General features: G+C 42.8%; 1 long non-coding RNA gene across 2 annotated transcripts in view; it reads left to right on the top strand.

Annotated features, from left to right (window-relative positions):
- The window catches only part of LOC135443849 (uncharacterized), a 112845-nt gene that overhangs the window by 66151 nt on the left and 19710 nt on the right, over positions 1 to 26984 (top strand). Inside the window, exon 4 of one of the 2 annotated variants that reach the window (XR_010439125.1) lies at positions 17717 to 17836. The exons of the other annotated variant lie outside the window; for it this stretch is intronic. This is a non-coding gene — a long non-coding RNA (uncharacterized LOC135443849). Of the gene's footprint in view, positions 1 to 17716; positions 17837 to 26984 lie in introns of those variants that run through there. 2 annotated transcript variants of the gene reach the window in all.

Raw genomic sequence — 26984 nt, 5'->3', positions numbered from 1 at the left:
TCAGCTTCCCATTGGGCATTTATCAAATTCCCCTTCAAAGCAGTGTCAAGGTTCCTGTTGATTTCAGTAAGAACTGGAGCAGATTTTTTGTGCTGTATTGCCCTGTTTGTTTTGTGGTGGCAGGTCAGTCTGGGGCCATGCACTTTTCTGTCTCTGAAGAATTTTGGAAGATGCCTGCCCCTCTCTTGGTGCCTGTTCTCCCTGCTCCTCCTTGGATCCCTTTGGGTCTCAAAAATACACCTGAACCATTGCTCAGTGACAAGGGGCATTTCTGGATGTGGAGCAGAGAAGAAACCAGAGCACACAGGAGCCACTGAGCTCTTTGGGGAGAAATTGCTGGAGGCACCAGGAAATTTATTGCTTGCTAATATGAAATCACATCTGGCATGACAGGCCAGAAGAGCAGTGAGCTCCCTGAGGATCCCAGTGAATAAGATACTAAGGGAAGTGAACGAAATTTTGTCTCCAACCTGGGATAGCTGCTCTCCACTAAACTGATCAGAGCTTGGCTGTGGGATGAGGGCACAGCATCTCTTCTCTGCCAAACTGGGGTAAACCCAGTCGCTGCTCATCCCCTTGCAGGCCAGGGCTCACCTTGGGACATAACATGCCCTTCCTTGGGGCCATCAGTTTGACAGGAAGAGCAGGCATTTTTCAAATTTGGCTTTTGTGTCCCTCAGCTGAATACACCCTTCTAGCCAAGTGTGCAAGAACTTTAAATTTGCTGTGTCAGTCCTTCCTTTTACCTCTTTCTCCTCCACATTTATTTAATGCACTGTAGCGGATTCAGTAACATATGACAGCAAAGATTCAGGCTTGCATATGTTATAATTCATTGCTGTTACTTAGCACTAGAAACTTCCTGTGGCTGCTAGACAGATAAAGAATTGAGCTGCTCCAGAGCCAAAGATGCTTTTCTGTATTATTCAGTTATTTTCTAACCTTTTTTGCTATGAGTGATTGCTGAAAATAGCGCTGCTGGTAAAAGAATTTTTAAAAAGCCCTTAATGTTTACATAGAACACCTCTAGTAAGGGACTTTGTTATACAGGAATAAACAAAGTAAGTTTTCTTTATTTTGTTCCTCTTTCTGCAAGAGCTTTTATATAATTTGGGGATGGAGGTTAAGAAAAGCTTGGAACATTACTTTCCCTTTAATCCTTAGATCTCTCAGCTAACTCTACATTTTGTTTTCATGCTGAAAGGGAAAAAATATTTTCCTGGCAGGTTGAGAATGATTTTTCCATAAATCTTTCCTTTTGGAGCCAAGATACATTTTTTCACAGAGAACTGATGTGACATAATACTGTACCTGGAATTTCACACTAAGCAGAGTAGAAAAACATTCTCAATTCTCACCACAGCAAGCACTCACAACTGGGCTCCAAACCCTCCAGCAAATCCAAGAAGCCAAAAGAGCAATTTAAAAAGGGGATAGGAAGGGAATATGGGGCATAGTCATTTCCCACGGGGAATGAAATGTCATGCTACTTATTAAGGCCTTTCAAAGATATGCTGATAGAATATGGTATGTAGTGGCAGAGGCCAACAATTTTCTTGCTTGAAAGTTATCTCAGCAATTTGAAATCCTATTAATTAAAAAAATAAAAAAAGAAAAGAAATGCACGTCAGGGCAGAATCTCAAAGTGTAAATGTGAGGAGCAATAGAAATGTTTCAGATTCATGCAATTCAAAGCAGAACAGAAAATGTCTCTGCAATTAAACACATATGTACATGATCTTGGATTTATGAAAGTTGATAGAATCCACCCATCTGACTATTTTTGGCTTATCAATGTTTTCTTTCAACATTTAAAGTGTTTTCTTCAAAGCTCAGTGCTGGAGCATTTCCAGGCAGTTTAATTGTCCAGATGTGGAGTGGATTTCATAAGTTCTTGCAGTATAGGGAAGACATGAGGGTTTTTGCTTGGAAGACAATGAAAAGAAGATAAATCCTTTCAAATTCTGACTTGATTTTTAAAAAGGACTTGCTGGAATCAGTCTTGAAAAATTCACAGGCCTCAAAAGACAAGCACAACTGTCTTCATATGTCTCATCATGGTTCTGTGCTAAATCTATCTCTGGGTGCCCATGCATTCACAAGACACAGCCACTCTGAGTTGGTTTTGTACCCATGGTAAGGCCCATTGCCTTTTCAAAGGACTTTCATAAGAGTACTAGATGGCTGTGCTTCTTCTTAAGCCTGCTAGAGTTCTCTATTGTGTTTCTTGGTACAAAAAACTCCCAAACAATACTGAAGTACAAAAGACAGAATCAACAAAAAAAGGTTCTTCTGTCAAGTATTTTTCCAGCACAAGGAGGTTTCTTGGTTGCAGTGCTTACCTGAAGTGCAGTTGCCCAAGCTCTCCTGTGTTCTCCATGGCAGTCAGACTTGTTGTTTCCCAAAAGCAAAATGTAGAGCGTTTCATGCTGTCATGGCACACTGTGACTGCAGTATCCCTGTGGTATCACAGCCATGTAAAAGGGACCGAGAAAGGCAGGCATTTCTTATCTTTTTGACAGTGGCATCCATCCTACTAGCAAGATTTAATTTGTCTTGAGCAATATTGACTGAAATGACATTCCAAAAATTCTCTAATCACAGGATCTGAATTTTTTGGCCGGTTTGAATTTTCAATTTCACATGGTTCAGCTACCAAGGAAACAGTAGACAGCCCTAAAAATCAATCTCTTCCCTTTAGCCCTGGCACATGCATGGTATCTGTTCAATCTGCCATCATGCATTGCTTCATTTAATGCTTCATTTAGTTTTCAGGCCCTAGGGCAAAACTGGCCTTCATGTAGAGTGAACACCGCCCTCTAAACTATATTTCTGCCTGCATATAGCATACCTGAGCTTGGCCTGACATTTCTAGTGACTGAAGCCCATTTCCAGGGGTTTAGTCCCCTGAGGCAGCCAGGAGGGTGCTGGTAAATTCCTGATGCCATGGCACCCTGCTTACACAGGGCTGGCATGAGATTGCTTAGTCATGTCACTGGCAGCTACCAAAGGAACCTGCAAGAGTGGTTATGTGGGAGACAGTGTGTCCTAACGAAATATTTTGAGGTAGTCAACCTTGACTGTGCTGTGGAAATACAGAAGTTATTGTTTTGTGCTCCACTGGCACCTGCACAGGCAGCATTTTGTAGGGAGTGTGCAGAGGAAAAGCCATGAGCCATAACAGCTGCTCTTCTTTCAAAATGCCCTCTGCTAGCTGAGTGGTTTCACTGCAAGCAGCCGTGGCTCTTGTGTGCTGTGCCTTTGCACGAAGAGAGCCCACAGGGAATAGCAACTGAGTCATATTCTTCATCTTGTGCTGAAGTCCTACATGCTGCTTCCTTCTCAGAAACTCATGCTCACAGCAGGGAAACTGCAGGAAATTCTCCATCTGTATCACCCAAGTCAGAGCCCCCCTAAGCTCCCCCACCCATCCCAGCTGAGAGGAGCAGCCACTTCCCACAAATGAGTAACAAAAATGTTGTACTTACATTACAAATTCTAACAAATCTCGGCCCCTTTGCTGTATGTTCTGGGCTCCATGTAGGCTTACTGTTTTATTTGTATGACTTTCTGCCAAGCTGTTTCTGAGAATTGGAAGTGTAAAAAAAAAAAAAATAGAAAAGTTATATGTGAGAGAAAACCTATTTCTGTGTTTGAAATCAGTTCCCAAATCTGTGGCTGGCTAGGCCTCACCCTGATGTTATTATGTGGTTATGGATATTGGACATTCTCCTTGCTGGAATGAGTGATGCCAAGATGCACCCATTCTGATGATCTGCTGAGGGAGAAAACAACTGTGTACCACTGCTGAATGCAAAAGTCAAAACAGGAAGCCTCTTTTTAACCAAATCCATCAGGTTTCATCAGTGTTACAGTAGGTAGGAAAAGGCTGGGAAACTTGTGTAACAGTGCAGCCCAAAATAGGGCCATTAACACACAGAAATAGTAAAAAGAGAGACAAATATACCTCAGCAGTCATTTTTCTCTCCCCTTCTGTCTGTCCTCTCTCCTTAAACCTAACAATTTTCCATTTTCCTTTTAGATTTTTATCTCTTTCAGGCTAATTTTATTTTCTGTCTGGGAAGAAGGCAAGTGATTTTGCTTGGTTCACTGAAAGAGTTGGGGCTCTGCTGGGAGTGATTAGGGAGCAAGTTGAGCAAGATGCTTGCATTTTTAGGTGTTGTTATAATGTCAGTTATAAGCTCTTTGGTTTGATAAGGATTTTTTAGCTAAGCTATAAAACAGAGTTTGTATCTATTTAGGGTCCTTAAAAGTCTTTTGTCATGACCCAAATGTCCCCATGATCAAATGTCAATACTTATTTTCCAGGATCTCATTTTAAATCATTGCATACAGCTAATATGAGAGTGTTACAAGCTGCTTTTGACTTTAGAAATGCCATTGTTGCAGTAGCAGGTGAAAAAGACTCAGTGCATCCAATATTTCTGTTAAAAAAACCAGTTCTATGCCACCCTTGTCTGCATTAGCAACCCTCCAGCAAATGTCCTTGTGTGGTAGGAAGATGTAGTGGCTAGCAACAGGCATGGATGGAATGAGAGACTTTTCCTCCTGTCTGCATTTCTTCATCAGCCCAGCTTCATAAAGGGGCTTTGGGACCATTCACTGCCTTTCCTACCTGCAGCAGTGTGTCTGCTCCCTGATCCTCTTTGATCCATTCATGTTGACTGGCACCTCAGTACCTGTGCCCTGCCCCACAAGTCTGTGAGCTCCCTGTGACAATAAGCTCAGTTTATCCAGCTGTGACAAATTGATTTCCTCCTCAGCATCTGAGTGACAGCTCCTCACACCCCTGCATGAACTCCATGCAGGTGTTGAGTGCTGCAGACTTGTTTCCTCTCCCTCTGCAGGACCAAGAGGCTGAGACCCCTCTTGCAGGTGTCTTGGTCTGTGCCTGACGTTCCCTGGGCTGAGGGACACCCGTCAGGATCCTTGCATGGGGCACAGGGATTCTGTATTGTCTTATTTCTCTTGCAGCAGAGACATGTTTTAGGACCATTGCTTTAGGACCATTTTAGGGCATATGTTTTAACCACTTCCATGACTGAATCCCTCCCTGTGTTGTAGCTGTTGTAAGTGAAACAATATCTTTCTGCCTGGTGTGCATGCCCATTGGCTTGCCCATCAGTGTTTCCTCTTCTTCCTTCCCTCTTCCTACACCTGACCATGTCACCTTGCAGCTCCTATACATTATTCCTTATGACATGAATTAATTCTGATAATTACTGTGGGGAAAAATAGGCAGAAAAATTAATTTCATTAATTAACAATGTATAATGTCTTTGCTCTGTTCAGTTTTTCTAGTTGATGCAATCTGCTTTGGCTCTGCCTATCCACAACAAAGGCAATACTCTTAGTGCTCAGGTGCCTTGCACTGCCCTTATTTCATAGCTGCTGTTAGTCAGCAGGTCTGGTTCTTTTAGTGTTTGCTGACATGACACTTCACTCTTGCAAGACACATTTGTTTCTTCCAAAGCCCACAAGTGTGTTTTGAAATCGTGCACGGAAAGTTTTTGGTCAACATTAATATTGTCATTGTGTGGGAAGCCAGGCCAGCAAGACTGCAGGGGAAATATGGGAAGCCTTGAATGAATGAAATCAGGCTGGAGTTTTGGTGTAGGGACTTCAGTCATACGAATTATCTCACAGTTTGGTAAGAAAATGAAGATCAGTGCAGTTGGTCTGTTGCTTATTTGTTTGGAGTTTTTTAATCTGCCTAATTTTTTTTTTGTAAAGTGTTGTGCTATTGTTGCCAGAAGGGCATATTTGAGTGAGTTAAAGCACTAAAGGGTCATTTTGGTTAAGATGACCCTCCAAGTAACTTCTGCATTTGAATTCACAGACTCACCACAGAGATGAGAACTTGTACAGTTTCGTACCCCAAAGGCTTCTCAAACTTTGAGGATGGTGATCATCTCAGCTCCTGGTTGAGCTACATACACAACATATGCATGTGTGCAGATGCACAAACACATGCAAGTGTGCAACAGTTGTTTGGAATATGTGATCCAATGCTTGTGACTTGGCCCTCACATCTCCTTGTGTATCCCTAGCAGCAGTTCAGCTAATGGATTGTGCCTTGCTGTGAAACTCAAAACAGCCTTTTCAGCTCCTGTCATCCAACAAGCTCCCTAGGCCTCCAAATTTTCCATGCCTTAAGGAGCATGGCTTAACTTCAGAAGGGCAACCCTGAGATCCTGGGTTTCTTTCCTGTTCCAGGAAAAGCCATTCACCAGAGTTCCTTTGCTTTCAGTTCTGCCTAAAATTAGGCTTTCATTTTAGGGGTTTCTATGATATTACATCTGCTATTACACCTGCAGGGTCTTTGACTTCTTTCCCAGAAGAAGTCAGGGCGCACACCACCTGTATCCCTGCTCAGTACTTGTGTCTGAAGGAGCCCACTTCTTTGATGTGCCACTCCAGGACGGTGCTGGCACCGTGTTCTCCGTGTTCATGATGCCCCAAACATCCAGGCACGTGTTGTGTTGCAAATCTGGCTGTACCACAATGTGCAGTGATGGGATCCTGTGGCAAACTCTGCATTTGCTATAGCGAGCCCCACTCCTGAGGTAACCTGCAAGGCTCTTATTACACTTCCCAGACTATCTCCTTACAAATCATACACAGCTTGGTACCATGCCAAGGCTATTCAGCAGGTTGCTAAAAGATCTGTGTGTTGGCCCATATGAAGACCAGGTGACTTTCAAGGCAACTTCTTTTCTAGGATTTGCATATAATCCAGGAGGAGGCTGATATTTGCAATCTTCAGCTTTCTTAAAAGGCCTCCTCATCCTTTGTTTCATTAATTTAAGCCCTTATCATGAGTTTTTCCCAGGCTGAGTGCTTCCTAATACCTTGCATGCCTGGCTCCCAACCCCAATATGAGCCAGTGGCTTCTGCTCTCTTTTGTAGGTCAGCCCCACATTTCCTATACAAAACTACAACAATACTGTATATTTTTCTCAATCTGAAGTTATTTCCAGGGTCTCTTATATGCCAGCTTGGATTTGGTTGAAGGTAGTTGGCTGTGTCATTTGCTCATACATATTTATCCGAGGGAAATACCAGCTGATGCATTTTCAGAGGGCTGGGGCACCACTCCAAAATAATGAGAGTTAGGTTCTAGCCATCTAAGCGGGTCTGGACCTCTGAGGGTGTAACACACAGAGTTTAGAGTGGGAAAAACCTACAGCCCCTTCTTGAAGACGTGCTCATTGCCAAAGATCATTCACCTCACAGCCCTTTAGGAGACATATTTAATGCTACATCTTGATGCATGAGAGGATTTAGGGTCTCCCCAGTGGTGGGGAGCCGGTGGTGCCGGGGCCGGCCCCGGAGCCGGTCCTGGCAGCCCCGGTGCAGCCGGACAGACGCCGTTCTGCTGCTCCCCTCTGCTGTTCAGCGCGGAAACAACACGCTCCCAGCCGGGAATCCTCCCCCAAACTCTAAAATATTTTCCCTTTAGCTGTTTTCCTTATTTCTTTGGGCAGGTGTGGGAGAGGCGTGGAGGGGAAGGGAGCCGAGCTGACGCTGGATGTGTTTATTGTGCTTGGCAGCTGGCTGCAAATGCAAAAGGAAGTAATGCTGATTTCCTATGCACTGGAATTCTCATTTCTGACCTTTTTTATAGATAGGGAAGAAGAAAGATGATTCGCTGGAAAAGCAAAATAAATGGGACACAGAACCAGAATTTGTGCCAGGAGAGATACTGGCTAAATGTGCAGTGCATGGCAATGGGCTGAGGCAAAGGAGCTTTAAATGTTTTGAGTCAAGGTCAAAGGAAGGCTGTGTTTCAAGTTCAGATTTAAAATATTAACATTAACCCATCTTGCTTTCTCAGGATGTCAGTTCCTTTTAAATGGGAATCTCAGAGTAGGGCCTTTATGGGTTTGATTGGACTGCAAAAAAAAAAAAATAAAAACAAAACAAAACAAACCCAAACCAGATGCATCTCTTCTTTTCTTTCCCCCTAAAAATTCCTTTCAAATGCTTTAGATTTGAAATTTTGGATTCCAGTTTGATTCAAGTGGCAAGCAGAGTAAAGGAAAAGGCCCTACAACATTAGATAATTATAAGTGATAAAGTGACACCCTCAGAATTTTTAAGCCTGCCAGTTTAAGTAATCATTGCTGATAATAGAATTAATCATCTAGATTGTATTGACTTGGATTTCTTTCTTCAAATCAAACCCTGCTGCCAAGTCATCCTCTAAGTAAAAAAGAAAAGAAACGAGCAAAATCTCCACCTGTTTTTCTCAGTGGCCCTCATATGTGTAAACAAAACATACGGTTTGGAGAGAAGACAGACATTTCTTGATATCTTCTTTTTTTTTCCTCTCTTTTTACTGGATCAGCCATAACTTACTGCATTTTTCTAAAGCCTGATTAGCATTTGCAAGTTCTGCACAATGGGTCAGCATTTCTGCAATTCCTGGCTTCCTTTCACTTTGTCCTGTTTTGTCAGGGGTGATGCCAATTAACTCGAAGGGGCTCAGATGTAAAAGGTTGAGACATTCTCTGGGTTAAACCCCTTCGGGAGAGCTGTAAAAGATGTGATGGCATTTGGACTCTGCCCACCTGTAAAGGTTGCAAAAGGCCTGAGCAGTCTGACATTCCCCTCTGAAATGCAGGATGTTCCAGCAGTGAACAAATAAATGCTGGGAACTGAAAGGTCTCCTCCTCCTCTGCTGAGTCAGAGAGCGACGTGCAGGCAGGCGAGATGTCAGTGCTCTGTGTCCCAGTGCTGTACCTTTTGTGGCCACCTGCTCCATTCACCATCTTTTCCAGAATGGAGGGGGAAAAAATGTACTGAAATGGCAGGAAGAGCTGTGGAAGAACATGGATATCTGTTGTGAATGATTACACTGAGGGCCATGCTTCAGAGAGGAAGAAGCTGATTTGAGCCTTCTCTAATCCCATTCTAAACCAAAGTGGCTGCACTGTGACCCCATTCAAATCTTTCAGAAAGAAAGTGAACTTGGTCAAATGAATTAGTTTAGGTAGGAGCATCCCTATGGGAGTTTAATGTGGTTAAACTTTAACCACATTTATGTGTAGATGTAGCACATAGAGAAGTGGGTTTGTGGTGGACTTGGCACTGCTGGGATAACAACTGGACTTGACCATGATCTTAAAGGTCTTTTTCAACTTAGACAATTCTATGATTCTATAAATGAATCCTCCACAATTTCACATCTTTGATAGATTTTGATGAATTTTCCCATACCGTCTGACATCAAAATACCCCTGCTAAGGCAGATCTAGGGAACATTTTACTTCCTGAGGGCCCAGAAGGAATCTCTAATATGTTTAGCAGAAGAGAAGTTTAGTGTGAACAGTCTGTAAGAGCAAAGAATTCTTAACAATATGTCCACAGGCTGAAAGGAATGGAGCGATGATTTTACACTCCCAGGTTTCAGGTGTTCCATGATTTGTTACTCAGAGCAAAGATCAGAGTCAGATCTGTTGTTTGAAAATACAGATTGCTGGAAGCCCTGTGAGTAGAGATTGCCAGACCTCTATTAATTAACATAGGCTGCATCTTGTCTTGGTGACATTTTGCAGTCTGCATGTCAAAAACTGTGCCTGCTGACTGCATGTACTGGAAACAGGGGTGCAACTTCCCCTTCCTTCTCACATCATAACACTGCCTCACACTGAATATAGCAGGGGTTGCCTCCATTTGTTTTTGAGTTTCTGAGTTTCCCATATTCAAGCTTTTCTTAATGGCAGATCAAAAGAGAGATATTACCAGTAAAATCTTTGTAATCCCACGATTTCAAAAGCAGAAGCTTTAAGTAAATCCCAAAATTTTCATGTGAAAATAGCAGTTCTGTAGCTGCCTGCATTCCAAACAAGCCTGCCCAAAGGATTTCATTTAGATAGGTTATCATTCCTTATTATCTATCTAGCACTCACAGTGGCTGTAAAATCCCTAGGAATGGTGGCATTTCCATTTATTTCCATGTTCAGCTCACAGAACACATTCATGACATGAAAATACCATAGAAATGCAAGGTAATTATCATTATTATGTAACTCCTTGGCATCCAGGAGCAGAATTAACAGCCTGAGTGGTGCCTATAAGAAAAACAGAATACATTTCAGTAAGCAAGCCTGTCATTTTTTATCTCTTAAGTAACCTTAAATAAAATTGAACTGGCTTAGTCAGTGTGAAAAAAAGGGGAAAAAAGCAAGTTCTTATAATCTTCACTGTGATGATAATACACGTATTACTTCATTTAAATAAAATCTCTGAACAGCACCTGGAGTTTTACAGAGAAATCCTGCACTGGGGATTTGTATGCGGCACGCTTGCATATGAAATGTCAGAATTCCATGGACAAGGACAGCAGTGAAATTTAAAAGGTGATGGATAAGACAGATGGCTGAGCAGAAGTGGTCTGCATTGCCATGGAGAAAAGCCTGGTGCTATCCTCAGCAATCACTGCTCGAGTTTGCAAGAGTCTGGCTGCTATGGAAGCATCTGAGCCAACCCTGGGTGTTGCAATATGCCAGTTTTCCAAGAAACAGATTGGTGTACAGTGTGTACTATTTTTTTATTTTCTTGGGGGAGGAGGGGAGAATCTATGGATTTGGCTTTGAATTTTATCTTATCAATGCATTTCTTGACACCTAGGAAGATCTCTTTGAAATAGAGATGACATTGTGAATACTGACATAACTGCCATGGAAATTACTCCCCCCTCCCATCTTGTGAGAGCAGAAAATCACTGTTTGTACAGAATCTACTAATTTCTACTCCTTGTTCTGTATTTAATCTGTGTGAAAGGTCCCATGTTCCTTCCTTGAGACTGATAACAGTGTTAATCTCTTCTTTTCAAGGAGTTTTTTGTGGGCTTGCCTTTGTGAGGGGTCGGCACTCCCGAGAGGTCTGTGCAAGAGTCAGTCAGAGCTGATGCCCAAACAGTGAGGAGATTTCCCTTGGGCCAGGCTCAAGGCTGCATCTGATTATAACTAGGACTGGGAGGGAAGCAGCCCAGGAGCACAGAATTCAGAGTTTGGAGTAATTGCTGAGCAATACAGGGAACCAGGATTAAAAGAAAGTGAGAATATTCGCCGAAAAGAAGTGTGAAAGCTTTCTGCCTCCCAGGGCTAAAATTCTCTGGGATATTAAGATCTACTGGGGAGAGTTTTAACAGTGACTCAATTCTCTAACTGCAAGCAACGAGTTCCAAAATAAAGATAGTTAAGTAAAACTAGTCTAATTTCTGATAATTGTTTTCTCTAAAGCATTTGATGATTGTGAAACTTTCCACTTAATTTAAGAGAATGCAGCTAGATATGAAACTGCATTATGGACAATTGAGTGGCGCTGGCAGCCCATGAAACATGAACAATATATTTGTGAGTGGCAAACAAAAAGGATGGTGAGAGCACAGACAAGTAAGTGATTGGCCCAATGAGCCAACATAGTCATTCTGGGGAAATGTTGAACTCTTGGTAGGAAACTAGGATGAGTTTATACAGAAAACACTCTGTAAAGGCTAAACCCTTGACAAGATTATCAAAACATAGCCTGAGAGGAAAGTCCCCAGCTGTGGTGAAGCTTACAGAAGCGGGCAGTTCTCTGAGACCTGGCAGCAGACCCGAGGCAGAAAATGATGTGAATCTCTGACAGACTAGGTAAAAAACATGAGCTGCACAGACTGAGACTGAGCAAACTCCCACCCCCAGCCAACACTGTGTGTTTGGGGACCAGTACTGCTGGGGCTTGTGTTCCCTTGGAAGAGACAACAAGCCCAAGGGGGTTATAGTGGTGCCATGAGTGACAAAGGAGTCTCAGCACAGCAGTGTGTGGAACAAATGCCAGCAGATGGGATGTAGATTCATTTTCAGTTGGATGGGAGCGCAAAAACTTGTGTGGTTTCAAAAGCAGGGATCTTGCAGTACTGGATGAGCAACCATAGGTGGGAAAAGATAAATAGTACAGAGGCAGGAAAAGCCCCTCTGAGAGTCTGATATAGCCAGTATCAGTTCTGATAACAAATAGGAGAGGAAAAGGCCATATGCTGGAGAGATGGGGGTGGAAATGACATAAACAGCAGCTCAGCAGTATTCCCTTGTGTTGCTTGGGTCTAGACCACTATAGCTGAAGTCATTCTAGTTCAATTTCTGGACTGTGTTATGAATAAGAAGCTTGACTAGGCCAATATTCAAGCAGCAATCAATTCAATATTTAATATGGTAAAGTATGAGCAATACAGCGCTGGGTACAGTGGGGGAAGTTTTCCCTCCAACTGCACACCTATAGTTGATGGTCACAGGTATTTATAGGGGTACTCGTCAGTTTTTTTCAGCAGTTTCTATTTCCAATCTTTTACTCATCAGCAATTTTTATTCCAAATTATTACATCACAATTCTATACACTATTGTGATTTTAATTTCTCAGGATGTATCTCAAAGGAGTATCCCCAGATGGTGACGGTCCAGTTTCCGAAAGAAGAAAGACGACTCCCATCTGGTGAGGTCCAGCTCCCCAGATGTGTGTCCACCTTTTAATTGCAGAGACTATAAATCTCATAACAGTGATGTCCAGCTTCCCTTTGGTCGAAACCATAAACCCTTGAGGTGATGTTCATCTTCCTTTCTCAAGCTGCCTTTCTCTGCTTCAATAAGGTGTGAGATAAGCATATTTCCTTTATATATATTCCAAAGCTATAGTTTCAAGGATACAAGTAATATTCTAAAATTATACTTCAAAAGGTTATTATTGCAGAGCTTTTTATGGATTAAATGCAAGCAAAAAGCAACATCTTTAACACCTTAATTCCAATGCTCCTAAATCAACTAGGGTTAATTGCAAACAAAAGATAGGTTCAAAGGCCTTTTTCTATGCTTTATTTTCCTCAGTTATTATTAGAATTCATAGCTCTCCCATTGTTGGGGTCCACACATTTCACATTCACAAATACGCACATCTCCTGTTTGTACCTGACACGAAATACAGCTTTGCATCTCACAACTGCAAGATGTTGAATCTTCCCCAACCCTGAATCTTAGCCCTTTTCCAGGAAGCAGGTTCTGCAAAGGGAAGACACTGGGTTGTAGAATGTCTCTCTTCCCTTGTTTTGACAGAGGAGAAAAGACTTTGCCTTGGAGCAGCCCCTAGTCTTGGCTGTGGACGCTGTCTTTAGGAGACCTTTATTTCAAAGAGAGGTGAGGAGAAGGGTGTCCTCTTTCCTTTTCAGCCTATTCCCTCCTGAAGTAGACCCCAGACAAATCCAGTGCAGGGGCTGGGAGAAAAACAGAAGAGACTGGAGAAGGTGATGTCTCCTTTGGAGGAGAGGGGGATGCTGGCACACAAAGCCCCTCAGGGCCCAGATCTGGCCAGCAGCTGCAATTCTCCCATTGGGACCTCTAGAAAACATGCAGCTTCAACAGGGAAATTAATGCTCCAGATGAAAAGTGTGGAAAAGGGAGCTGAGAGAAAAATTAATTACAAATGGAATGCAATCGTGCAATAGTAAAACTTCAGTGACATTTAATTTCTGTGTAAACAGAGCATGGTTTTGTTCTCATGGTTAGCAGGGGACGGATTCAGGAAGCTGTATTAAGTTCTTGGCACTGTTTCTGATTCACTTAGTGGTCTTCAGGAAATGACTTAATTGTGGGGTCTCACAAGTGCTGAGCACACACTGAGGAGCATTTCTTTCCTCTAAAGCAAATGGGGCTTTCTGGAGCAGGACAAGAGCTCTTCGTCTCAGAGGCTCAGGGTGTGTTGATTGAAAAAACACAGTCCTCTTATTTTTGTAGCTTGCATAAAAACTGAGTTCAAGAATCCAGGGTGCTAGTACCCTTATCATCTGCAAAGCAAAGAGGATGGTTTGCTGGGGATCTGCAAGGAAGCCAGCTATAAAGGGCTGTAATTGAATTAAAGGATGCACTGGCTTTGCTGAAAGAAAGGGGAACAGAACCACTCAGGCATGTGGGCTCACATTGTGAAACAAATTACAGGCTGACACATCCGCTAATAATCTGCGCTTTGGTGCAATAGACAGGAATAACTCAAAACCTCTGTGGCTGGCAAAGGGGAACCAAGAGTAATAGGGGAAGCTTGTTTCCACTGAATCCCATCCCACACCCTCTGAACCAGGCCATCTGATTATCAACTTGAGCTGGGTGGAGGGGGACATGGCAGTGACAGGGCTGTGCTGGTGAGGCAGGTCCCCAATGGGAACCACCTTTTTAACAGGACAGGTGAGGGCAGGGAATAAGGGGTTTTGGCTGGAGGTGAGGCAGATGTTGACAGCACTGACAGGACTGAACTATGATACCTGCCTGAGTCTGGTAAATTGTGGGTGAAATCCAGTACACACAGAATATTGCCTGGACAGAAGTGTATTCTTCCCAGAAACAGTTTCTCCAAATAGTTTTATTCTGCTGGAAATGGAGAAGGCTTCTCCTGTTCAGGATGGTTAATCCTTCCCACCTTGCTGCAGGGACATGCAGTTCCCACCAGCACTGCCTTGATGTGGTCCTGTGAGTCCCATGCTGCTGCCCCCATGAGCCACCAGCCAGGCCATGGTGTTGGCCATCCTGCAATGTGTGAGAGCTTTCCATACTGGGAGGCTCAGGTCTGCTCCAAGGGATAGAATGAGAAATTTCCTGTATTTTCACTGCAACTGGGTGCTTTTTTTCAGTGATTCAGGTTTGCATCCCAGGAAACTACTTACCATACATGCCCTAGATAAGTCCCTTCTGAGGGGTGTGGGTCAGTGTTACGCACTCTGGGAGCCCTGTCCGGCTGAGGTCGGCTACACTGCAGCCATGTGATGGACATGTGGGCATGAAATGTGTGTTTTTTAGTTCAGAGCAGTAGATATCCTTAATCAAGCAGATTTCCCCAGCTTTCCTGTGCCAAGCCTCTAAAATCCATTGTGTTCCTCCTCTGACCCTCTGCTTTTGATTTCCTCAGATACCCTGTCCTTAGAAACAGACAAACTGAAACAGCCAACAGCAAACATGAACATGAAGAAAATGCATCTGTTCAGCTGTGTGCAGGTTGTGTTCAGGAGATCAGCCACATAAACATGACAGAATAAATAGATTGGTTTCATGTCGTAGTCCCCAAGCAATATTTCTATTTAAACCCCATATACATTTTTAAGATGTGTTACTAATTTCCCATATATATTTATACACACACATAACATTGGTAGAACATCTATGTTCATGTAAAGGAGGTAAAAGAAACTGTTCTCTACATAAAACTAGAACATATATTCAAGTTGAGCAAGAAGTCTTCCTTGTCTGCACTCTGTGATATTTCTGCTTCTGTTTGGTGGCTTCAGGCTTCATTCTTTTTTCCTGGTGCCCTTCTGTGCACTACCCTCTGCATTTTTTACTGTATTTCCCTGTATTTTTATATTATTCCATCTTCACAGAGTGCTGGTGATAACATGTTTTAAGTGACAGCACTACATACTTCCTAAATAATCTCATTTTACTGGTTGTTTAACCAAAGATTTTTGAAAGTGTTCCTTTGCTTTTTTTGCTGTTGAGCTATGATGTTCCAGGAGCTCCAAAAAGAGATGTCTCTTGTAACTGTGCTAGGAACTGCTGTCATTTAAATAAATTGACTTATGCTGATGCAAATGAGAGCAAAATTTGGCCCCATCTGTTCTACACAATCTAGTTCCTAAATCAGAAAAACCAGTCACTAAGAAATGACAGCCAGTATTTTATTTTTGTGGGAATTTGGTGTTATCACTTCTGAAAGCTGCTGAAGCTAATAATGCAGACTAGCATGCTAAACAGGTTGGTTTCATCTAGGATGATGCTGGAGACTTTTCGTTCTTAGTTTCTTAGGTAAGAATGCATCTGCCTTATTTAAATGGATGTTAGATTTACTTATTGGCAAAAGAGAGTAGCCTTCAATGCTGTAGTTTTTAGGGAGGATAATTAAAGGTGAGGAAAGTAGAGACAACAGATGTGGTGCTTAAGCACTGAATAACATCACAGTGTCTTAAACTAAGGAAGAGCAATCTATTTTACCTCAGTAAACTATCTGGATAATGTCAAATCTACTGGCCTTCATTCCCAATGCCTGAAAGTGTTCCTTGTTCCTTGCTCTGTGCTACTTGCCAGACCTCTCTGCTTTGTAGGGAACAGGCTTCATGTGGTTGTGACATGCAGCTCATGTCACTCCCTTCACTTTGGAGGGTGCTAGAACTGCCATCAATAAGTTTTCTAAAAAGACTGTGGGACAGAATTGTGTATACACACGAAATTGCTGTGGAAACCAAGGGACATGTCAGTGTACTGCACTACAGCAGGGCACAAGCAAGTGCTGCTACGGGCAGTGCTTCAAACACTGTGTCCTGGGAAGAAGGAACTCTTAAAAATGCAGATCATCTGTAGTTCAAAAAATCCCATAGATGGTATTAAGATGGTTCACTGAGAGTGGTGGAATGCAGGATTTTCCTCTCATGGTGTGTCAGTTTGTGCAAAGACTCCTCTCCCTTATGGCACAGTCTCACCAGTTGCATGAGATCAGGTGCAGATGACAAAAAAAAAGAGTCAGACACTCTGGCCAAAATTTCCAAATTTTCCACATATATGCATTGGATATGAGCAGCCTGGTCTTCCAGTAGATGCTCCATATTTCCAACTCCTTTTGAAGTAAATGGAGCTGCTGCAGTTTCCTTTGGCAGCAGGAGAGAGCTCAGCTTTTGTGCAGATGAGGCACCTCACACTGGCTGAGGTGCCCAGTTACCAAAGACCAAGTGTTGACCTCTCCAGTCTAAGTGTTTACCAAGTACCATGATAAAAACCCAAACCCAGTAAGTACATCAAAGTTAGGAGGGTTTTTTTTAGGAATGAAGATCTGTAGTACTTAGATTATCATTCATCACCAAATGTCCTCAGGCCAGGGAAAAAGTCAATTAACTATAAAAAGAGGCTTAGGAACTGGACATTGTATTATTTCCTGTGCAAGGGATAGCTTCCTTCTCCTTTTGAAGAGAAGAGCAAATTCAGACCCAGTGTGTTTGGATTCCAGCTAATTCTACTTTAATGAAAGGCTCAGTATTGTAGTATCAACATATGACTATTTACACTTCTCCTCAAAGAAGATTCTCTCAAAAGTGTTCATCTTTCCAGAAATTATACTTTATGAAATGTCAAACTCATAAGTGAATTAATTTATAAATAATGTGTGTTTATAATGCAATAATGTGTTAAACTTCATAGATTCCAGAGGATATTTTTATATAAAAGCACATGGTATGGAGAGGTATGGAATTTGAGTAGTGCTAAACAGAGGTGCAGTTGTTTTTTGACTCTGAGTAAGCCAGAGCTCCTGTGAGTGCTGAGAAATTTCTTGTTAGAGCAACCATGAGGCCCCTCATGCAAGGAAAATTTATTTGCCAACACTCAGGATATATGCAGAATATGTGCCTTATTTTGTTCCTCCATCTTTATATAGAAAGTAATCATTAAAAACCTTTCTGATATAATTAGTACTCTATCAAATTCTCCAGGAGTTTTCATTGCTCTTAAGCACCCCAAGTAATTACTGTGCTGGGAACTTGCCATGACCATGAGCTCACCTTGAAATCAAATTACTAATAGCAGGACTGATTCTCACTTGAGGCACTTTTTAGAAAACTGTGACTGATTGCTGCAAAAGCTACTGATAAAAAACCCTCACATTTGTTATCCTGCCTTCTTACAGTGACCAGAGTCCTGGCTACACAAAGAGATATGTTACATGTGAAGAGGAAATGTGGGAACTGCTGGATCTGTATGGAACCCAGGAGAGCCTGCAGACACAAAGACTACAGATATAGCAGGAAAATAGTTACTATAACAGGAAAATAATTAACATGACAGGTGTGTGCCTTCCTCTGACTAAGCTCTCTCAGCTGTGATGTCTAATATGTGTGATCTTAATTTGCCACCACCTCCTACTGAGCTGAAGTATCTTAAAGGGCAGTTCCAGCAGTTCGCAGCCAGGCAGAAAGGAAATGTAGCCCTTTCTGTGGGAATGCCATTGCATCTAGGGAAGTGTCCAAGTACTGGTATGTAAACTTTCTACACTTGGTTGTGCTGGGCAGTGTTGCAAGTGGAGCAAAATGGTCACTAATCCCAGAAACTAAAGGCCCAAGCATTTGCATGCTTCAGAGAAAAATGTTTGGCAAATACAATGGAACAAGCCTCTCCATCTGTAAGCAATCCTGCAGGGTCTTCAGTGAGTTTAGAGGTGTCAGGTACTCAGTTTCTTGGGCTGTCTCCTGAATGTTTATGTATGGGGCAACCCAGAGAAGCCACTTTGTTCTCCTGGAAAGATGGAAAGCTTCAAATACCTCTTGGTTCAAACACGTCTGGAGTCAGAAGGCTGATAGAAACCAGCATCAGTGTGATACAGATGCCTCCAGCTGATCTGCCAAAAGCATGGGTCTGTTTCAGCACTCAGCAGTTTGTGTGTTAACTGAACCCATAGAAACTTAAGACATTTTCCTTTTCTTAATCATAAATGCATGATGCCTACTTTATCAAGCAAAATATTATCCACAAAGTAACAAGCATGATTCACCTCATTTGGGAATCAGACACACTCAGGGCTATAGGATGGATTATATGCACATCCCTTAAGGCCTATTGAAATTGATTTCATGGTTTAGGTACTGAATAGATTCAGGCAAATGATCAGGGCAGATCTTCCCCAGAATTAATAAAACAAACAGCCTTTGGCAACTGGATCACAGAAAAAGGAGCGTTAATTGAAAACCTGCCATTAAACATGATTGTGAGTGTGCTGCCTGCACAGCATCAGAGAATCAGAGATAACTTCTAGGAAACCCTCTAAATCCTGGATGGAAAATGAGTGTGAAAAGAGCAGGCCAAAACTGTGGACAATACTGTACAGGCCACCTGCCAACAAAGTGTGCAGATCACCCAGCAAACTGAAGCTGGACATGTCCTGGCAGACAGAAAGAAAAGTGGAGCTGAAGCCAATTTTTCTCAGTATTTATCAACACTATTATAGCAGTGTAGCAAAAAAGAAAAAAATTCCAGTAAGATGATTGACAGGGTTTCTTTACATCTTTCTTCCCCTGAAATATATGCCAGAAAGTGTCAGCTGAGACATCTGGGAAATCCTGAAGGACAAACTGTTCAAAAAGTTTAGCCACAATCCATGAAAGCTAGATAAATCCTAGTTTGAGTGATATCAAAACCTCAGCAAATTATGCTGTATCTGGACCAACAGGCTCCAGTGAGCTGGACTTTTTATTGCAGGCTTGAGTGACCAAAAAAATAACCAAACCAGTGAAAAGGAAAGAGAGGCAAACACTTTCATAAAATCATAGAATCATTTGGGTTGATGCTTGTTTCCTTGGCATAAAAATGCCTTTGGAGAGGCTGGGAGGTCCTTCACAGCCAGACAACAGCCGGCGCTGTTGGTAAGAGTGAAAACAGCCTTCTGTGACCTGACATGTGTTTTATTTCTGGTGAGGGGATGAAAGCACTTGTGATGCACTGTGACATTTCTGTCAGTCCTCAAAATGCACTTGATGTTCCCGCAGAGAACATCATGTTTGTGCCTTACAGGGGGATGGGAGGGTCTGTCCCCTCCTCTCTCTGCTGCCCCTACAGCAGAGCTGCAGCAGATTCACATCCTTTGAGATGTGAATGAGTGCCAGTGGGCTGAGGTGGCACAGAGGGCAAATGCTGCTGCTATTCCTCAGTATCAGGTTCCCTTCACTTGCAGAGAGAAGGGGTGGGATGCAGCCTTCCTTGTAATAGAAATTCAGTATGCTTGAGCACCTTTTGCAGCGTTTTCTAATCTTAGTGAGAAAGCCTCCTTACAGCAGTTCTTTTGCAATCCCACGAAAGCCAGAAATGCATTCGCAGAGGCCAGAGCTGCCCAGCCCTGTCGGCACCCAGCAGACAGTGTGGGAAGCAGCACAAGTGGTGAAAAGTGAGCAAAAAGCTAACGCTGCTTTGGAGCCCAGTAATCCCTTCCCAGCACTGTTCAAGCCCCAGATACACACTGCTTTTCCTAGATAGACAGGGTCACATCCTCAGCTCCTATCAGCTGGCGCTGCTCCACCAACCGCAGTGCAGCTGACGCAGCCGGGCTAATTTGCTCCCACCAAGGATTTGACCCGCTGTTCTCTCCCTGACAGCATCCCTTAAAAGATACATGATGTTCTGCGGGGCCAGGCTAATCTGCTTGTGGAGGAGCATCCATTGTTCAGCCTGCTGTCCTTATCACCCCCTCTTGCCAGAAAGGAAGGCCAGCCTGGATGCTGGTGACAGCCCTCTTCAAGTGTGGGTCTTGCTGGGGCTGTGAGAAGCCTGATGCTGCAGAAAGCCCCCAGGAAGATGGGAAACAGCCGTGCCTATGAATCACCCCAGAAACAAATGATTCGCCACGGGTAAACTTGTGGAAATGGCATGGTACTGTGAAGTGTGACAAAAGCTTTTATCCCAGAGCCATGGAAAGCCTCACAGCACCCCCACCTCCCTCTTTCCATGCCATCTTGGAAGTATGTTAATTATTGCCCTGGGTGTGAATACTCCATGTCTGTATTAAGTCGCTCTAAACAAGCAAGTCCACTGCCCTTTCCATGCAAAACAATACTGGATTGTGTAGGAAAGACTGCTGAAAACACTTGACAAAACATTATTTCAGTGGTCAGAAAGCTGTGATTCAGCAATAACTGATGGACTTGAGAGTGTGTGATTATTTATTTAAAAGTGTTTCCCTGTTGTGCTTGCTGCCGCAGGGATCAATACAGTGAAGACAGGCAGTCCTGCAGAGCTCTAAGGCTCTCCTAGCAATATGTTGGGACAGGAGACATGAGGACTCTGCTGCTGTAAAAACATTTACTCTGTGAAAAACAATTTCTTGGTTCCCTATTGAAAAAGCAAAAAGATTGGTAGACACTTTGTCCCTACCATCATGCATGAGTTGTGAGGATGCTCTGGCCCTGGGAGTTGGCATATTACTTTAAGGAAACCATTTTGGACTGACTGGCATGCAATGTTATTGATGGAAGCACAGCCTTGTGATGATCCTGTGGTGCTTGTTGGCATTCCCAGATCCTTCTATGGCCCCTCATATTTCACAAGGGAAAAAATTCTCTCTGCAAAGTCAAACTGTGTAGTTAGAAAAAGGATTGGAGTTTCACTCTTCTCTGAACTGCATGTTTCTGAGTGATGCCATGGGTTTTCCTGAACTTTTGTTAACATTGGATCATCTTGCTGTTTGAAAGGACATAGAAGTCTGACTTAAACAAATGAGTCCAGAACTGGACTGCTTTTTATCATGCTGTTTTTTTCTGTTCCTATTTTATGCCCCTGAATTTTCAAGGGCACCTTTGAATTAATCTTTTCAATTTGTTTTAAGGCCTGCCTGAATTTTCATAATGGCTGAAAAAGTATATAGAGAAGCCAAGATAATAACTTCAGAAGGAAAGGTTGCATCATGTTATTGTACAGGAAGCACAGAGGTATGCTGAGTTTTCCCTTACAAAGACTAGACACCTTTTAATATAAATAACCATAAAGTAAGAGCATTACCATAGGAAGAGCTTCACCAATACCTCCTTAAATGCCTATTAGCAGACTGTATGTATGATGTGAACTGCAACAACATCACTAGAATTCTACTTAGCTATTCCAAAAGACAATGCAGGCTGGGACTAACAATTATACTAATGCACTGTGTTGCCTAATTGAAGGAATTTATGACATAAAATAAATGTCAGAGTTCAAAGCCAAGTATGTGTGTGTATGAGAGAGAGAGAGAGAATATATGCAGGTAGGGTTGTCGGCAGCTGGAGCACTAAATACAACCCTCTGTGATTTTACATCTGGGAAAATATCCAGAAATCCTTTCTAAGCAATAAATTATAGGCTTGTGGAACAGCAATGATATACAAGCAAAGCAGCACCTGTAATGAGCTTGCAACCATCACTGAGACCTGGGAACCTTAATGCCCATTAATCTGAGAGGGAAGAGTAAGAATGTGCCAACAGTGCTAGAAAGACTCACAACATACCCACCTTGTCTTCCACATGAGTAAGTGCACAGACTGTTAATGAGAACATCTTTTAATTTTTTTTCCCAATCAGCTTCCTGGAAAGTATTTGCTTATCAAAAAAAGTTCATAGGGTCATGGTACAATAATTTTCACTAGTCTTTACTGCTTCTGTCAGCTTGGTGACTATACTGTGAACTTGGAAGTGCAGTTTAAAAAATCTTTATGAATGTCTTGATTAGTGTTGATTCATCAGTTGCATGGTGTATGCAAAAAATGTTATCATCCTTAATTGTCTCTGTGATACTGTGCTCTGAGAGGAATATCCCTCAAAGGAAACCCTTGGGAGAAAACACTGCTCTCAGCTTTTATGATACTAATGTGGCTTGGACTAAATTGATCAAACTCACATTCCACAGAGTAGTTTAGAGGGACCATTTAGCATTATTCCCAGCTGGCAGCTTGTTCTGTCTAGTTTATAGATTTGTAAAATGTTTTCCTTGTTTTGGTTTATCCTGTGTTTTAGTCTATATTAATATTTAAATTGACTTGGAGCAAACAACTTCCCTTTGATCACAACAAAGATGTTTTGATGGAACTAAAACAAAGTAAAGGCCAATTTTGGGGTTTATTCTTCCATCTTCTACTTGATACCTATTGATTCTCTTATTACATCTCCCAGAGAGAAGCTGACTGTAGGGGTTGGTGTGAAGTGCCACAAGACAATGCCATTGTACTGTTTGGTGGAGTGTCCTGTGCAAAGGCTTTGATCAGCAAAGCACTTCAGTAGGTACCTAATTTTCAGCACCAGGAGTAGGCTGCAAGTGCTTTAGTGCTCTGTTTCTGTTCTGCACTCATAACTCCCAGGGTGGCTGCATGGGTCAGAAGAACACATAACCTCACTCATGGTCAACAGGCACATCTCCATGGCACAGATTGCCTGGCAAATCCCCTTCTCCAAGGCCACCTTTGGAAGGAAGATGCTCTTTGCCCAGCCCCTTCAAAGAGAGGTCTGTGCTCTCAGTGCATGCAGAGCTCAGTTTCCAAGCCTTTGGCTTATGAATTACATGACTTGGATTGCTTGGACAAATGGGGTGATTGATGAAGGCTTTTGGCTTCCATGGTGTCTGTGTGTCCATGGGGTCACTCAGCCAGCTAGTTCCTCTCTGCACTACTTCTGTGCTACAGGGGTGGCACAAGGAATATGTCTGGTAGTGAAATGCTGTTGCTGTGGAGCAGAAGGACAGTCTTGGAAACAGTTCCTCATGGAAAGGCTTCTCCAACAGTGAGACAGCTTAGACAGCCCAGAGAGCAGCAAGAGCTCCAATCCTGCACTCCAAAAATGCAAGGTCCTGGCACCTCCATGGAGCCTGGGGAGCAGGCAGATGGGAGCTCTGCTTGAAAGATTTCATGGGTAAGGACAGCAGGGACTGTGATGTCAAAACATGGAAAAGAAGCCATACTAGGCAATACTAGGGTCAGTGCATAAACCTCTTCACATATTGTTTTCACTCCCACACTAGATGTGTCCATTAGATGCTGCAGCAGCTACCGTAGGGTTTATCATTTAAAGGGCTCCAATGCATGTACCATACACAGGATGGTGTTGTATACACATTGGAGCCAGGGAAATAGCTTTCACAGTAAAAGGGTTTTGCTAGAACCTCAGGCATCTGTAGTTAGCTTTCAGTTCAAAAATTTATTCTTATTGAGGGCATGAGAGTTTGCTTTTGAGTAATCAACAACTTAGGCCAGAAGGGACTGGTCTGGTCTTGTGCATAATACAGACCAAAGAATGCCCCTCTCTTAATTCCTCTGCAAAAATCATTAGCAGTGTTTGGTGCTAGAAAAGCAACCAATTATAATGTTAAGCTTTCCAATTGTGGAAAATCCACTACAGCCCTTGTTAATGTTTACTTACCTTCAGTGATAAGCAAAAATGCCTCAGCTAATTTGCAGTCTGAACTCGTCTGGTCTCAACCTGCATCCACGGCGTCTTATTATACCTTTCTGTTCCACAAGAGCCCTTATATATGAAACTGCAACATTAGCTAGAAAGAAAAAAGCACAGGGGTGATATTCCACGGGAAATTAAGGTTCAGGGAGATAATGATGATGCTGCTTCAGTGAATACATGTAGCAGTGCATGTCACCTTGCAGAACATAGCCTGGAGCTGCATTTTGGGGTAATATACGTCAATCTCCTGGGACAGGAATTGCATTCTCTTCCCAGAGTCTAACGTCAATTGCAGTCACTGTCTTTTAAGATGTTAAAACTACAAAAAGGGTCAACATATGAAATATTCATGCTGACATTTCCTTATAGCACATCCTCTCCTGGATCAGCCATTTCCTTAGCAATAGCTCTGTATCATACTGTGCTCCCCTGCTGCCCCTCTCCCCCTAAGCCCTGTCAATTCACCTGCCCTTGAGGCTCCTTTGGCCCCTTTCCAAGAGAAATTCTAGGACATTTCTACTGCTTGGATTGCTCTCAGCCCATGCAGTCTGTGACCTGTCTGTGTTTCTAAGCCTGTGTGATACTTTCAGTGGGCCTCTGATGCCCAGCACTATCCTGACCCCCATTCTTGATATAGTTTCTACTTCATTGCACAAGTCAAAAAAATTCTATCAATAATCAGTGTATAGAATGTGTTGTGCAACAAAGCAGAGTGAAAAACAAAGATCCTTACAATTTGCAACAGGATAAATCATCACAAAGCTTAGGTTAATTTCACATGCAAATGTTTTCATTTTGAAACGTCTGAAGCATTTCCTTCTATGAATGTTTCTTTCAGCAAAGTTGCATAGGAAATTTATTTATGTAAATCTCTCTATGCAAAATCTTTCCCTTTTAGTAAATTGGTCCCTTCCAGAAAATATAACACAGCAAAATAAAAATAATTGACAAAGTATCGTCCAATCTGATTATGCCTAATTATGATTAGCAAACTCATGCTGGAGGCTTTTTATTTTTTTCTTTTGTCTGCTAACAACCATGTGTGCTTCTGGTGATAGATAAATAGCATCATCCTGATAGAGATGCAATTGCTAGTTCACATGGTGGTTCCTCCTGTTAAAGTATTTAATTTCCTAATGTAACCTTGGATATCCTGTCATGCTGTACCTCACCCCTGTGTTTTGTGCAGTTCCTTTAAAAATCACAATATAGGGAGTATTTTCTGAGTGTCTGTCACTTCTTCTCTTTGAGGTTGAAACTTTGCCTAAGAGGTTGGCAGAGAGGTTGCTAGAGATAGTTGTTGTCTATACCACACATTTCCTCTTTTCTCCCACCATTTTTTGTAGAAGGAAATTTTCACTGCAGAGTTATCACAAATTCTTCTGAACATATACCCATCATCTTTTTAGTTTTATTCACTCAATCCTGGGATTTGTAAGGGTCATAAATCAGGGCTTGTTTATCTGGGGAGAGTTATGGAGTCAGACCTGGCTTTAAGTTGCTCCTCCTCTTTGATGGTTGTGCTGGACTAGCTCTTATATGAATGTTTGTGAGGTATTATTCTGACTGACAGTGAGAAGGGCTGATGTGGTGTATTTAGAAAAGAAGTTCTCAGGCAGCCTGCCCAGACACAGTTTGCCGTGGGCAAGAGGACAAATTCCACATTAATTCCAAATGTGCAGATGTGGTGATTGGGGTGACTGTAAAAGTGGGTGCATGCCACAGTGCCAGGAAACCCGACCTCCAGTCTCCACTTGGCCATTAAACTGATGGATGCCTGTGAGGAAGATCCTTGCTTCATCACACCTTTGCTCCATTGCATCCTCCCTTTAGTCTCCACAACATACTGACATCACCACCTGTTTGGGGAGGGCACTGTTTTACATTCTGTATTGCTAGGAAGATGATGCCCTGCTTTTGATGGGGCCTTTGAGGTGCTACTGAAATAAGAACAATTAAAAACAAAACAACAGCCTTGAGCACACCGAAGCGATAAAGCAAGTTTGTTCAGAACAAGCTGTGTCACAGAGGGATACAGGGATTGTTTGTATTACCCCTAGGTAAAGCACTGAACACCTGCATCCTCTGTGCAGAAAAACAAACTGACCCAAATTCTTTACAATTACTTTCATTCAAGAGCCACAGTTGACAGCAGAGCCATGCACCAGCACTGAGGAAAGCAGCATCAGCAGTCCTTGTTCCAGTCTGTGGGGCAGCCCCAGACCTGTTGCTTGCTCCCTTCCCAGCACTGGGGGGCTCTTGGCAGGAGAGCTGACATGCACCAGGGGGACAGAGGGGTCTAACCAGGCTCTGACCAGCAGCTCTGCTACTCTGTGCCCTGCTAGGAGCTCAGGCACAGCTCAGGCACATGCCACTGCTCTGGTCAAGGTTTGGGAATGTCGAGTTCCAGTTTCCCTCCTTAGCTGCTGTGCCTCAGTCATAGCATGACATGAACTTGAGACCTGAACATATTTGTCCAGCTTGCTTCTTTTAGTTGGCTCTAGCAACACCCATGAGTCACCTGAGCCTGCTGTGTTTGCTCTCGCACACACTTGGTGCAAGAGCAAAGCCACATCACAGATGTATATCAGGTATTTTGGATACAAAAGGTACCCTGGAAGACACAGTCAAATGCCCTATCACCGACCTAGCAAGGGAAGCCAAGCAGCCTGTGTGAGTCATTCTTTGTCAGGAAACAGATTTGCTTTCCACTCCAAGGTACTCACTGGGGAAAAAAGGCAAGCTGCAGCCTGTGCTTCTAGCTAGCCCTCTGGTAAAGTCTCTGAGCTGGTGGCACTTGGGTGACTTTACAAACAGTGTGGGGCTCTTTTCATCAGCTCAGAAGCTCCCTCCTCCCCAGAGGAAGAAATGTGTTAATTAAGCTGGCAAAGCTGTGCAAGCTGGGCTGTCAGGCACTTACAGATTGTCTCTTCAGATCCTCCCTACAAAGGGATGTCTCAGCACTGTCAGGCCTCAGTCAGTTAACAATGAACAAA

Source organism: Zonotrichia leucophrys, chromosome 2 (genome assembly GCF_028769735.1).
Source record: "Zonotrichia leucophrys gambelii isolate GWCS_2022_RI chromosome 2, RI_Zleu_2.0, whole genome shotgun sequence".
Taxonomy (NCBI): domain Eukaryota; kingdom Metazoa; phylum Chordata; class Aves; order Passeriformes; family Passerellidae; genus Zonotrichia; species Zonotrichia leucophrys.
The sequence above is the reverse complement of the archived record's forward strand: the minus strand, read 5'-3'. Positions and strand labels throughout refer to the sequence as shown.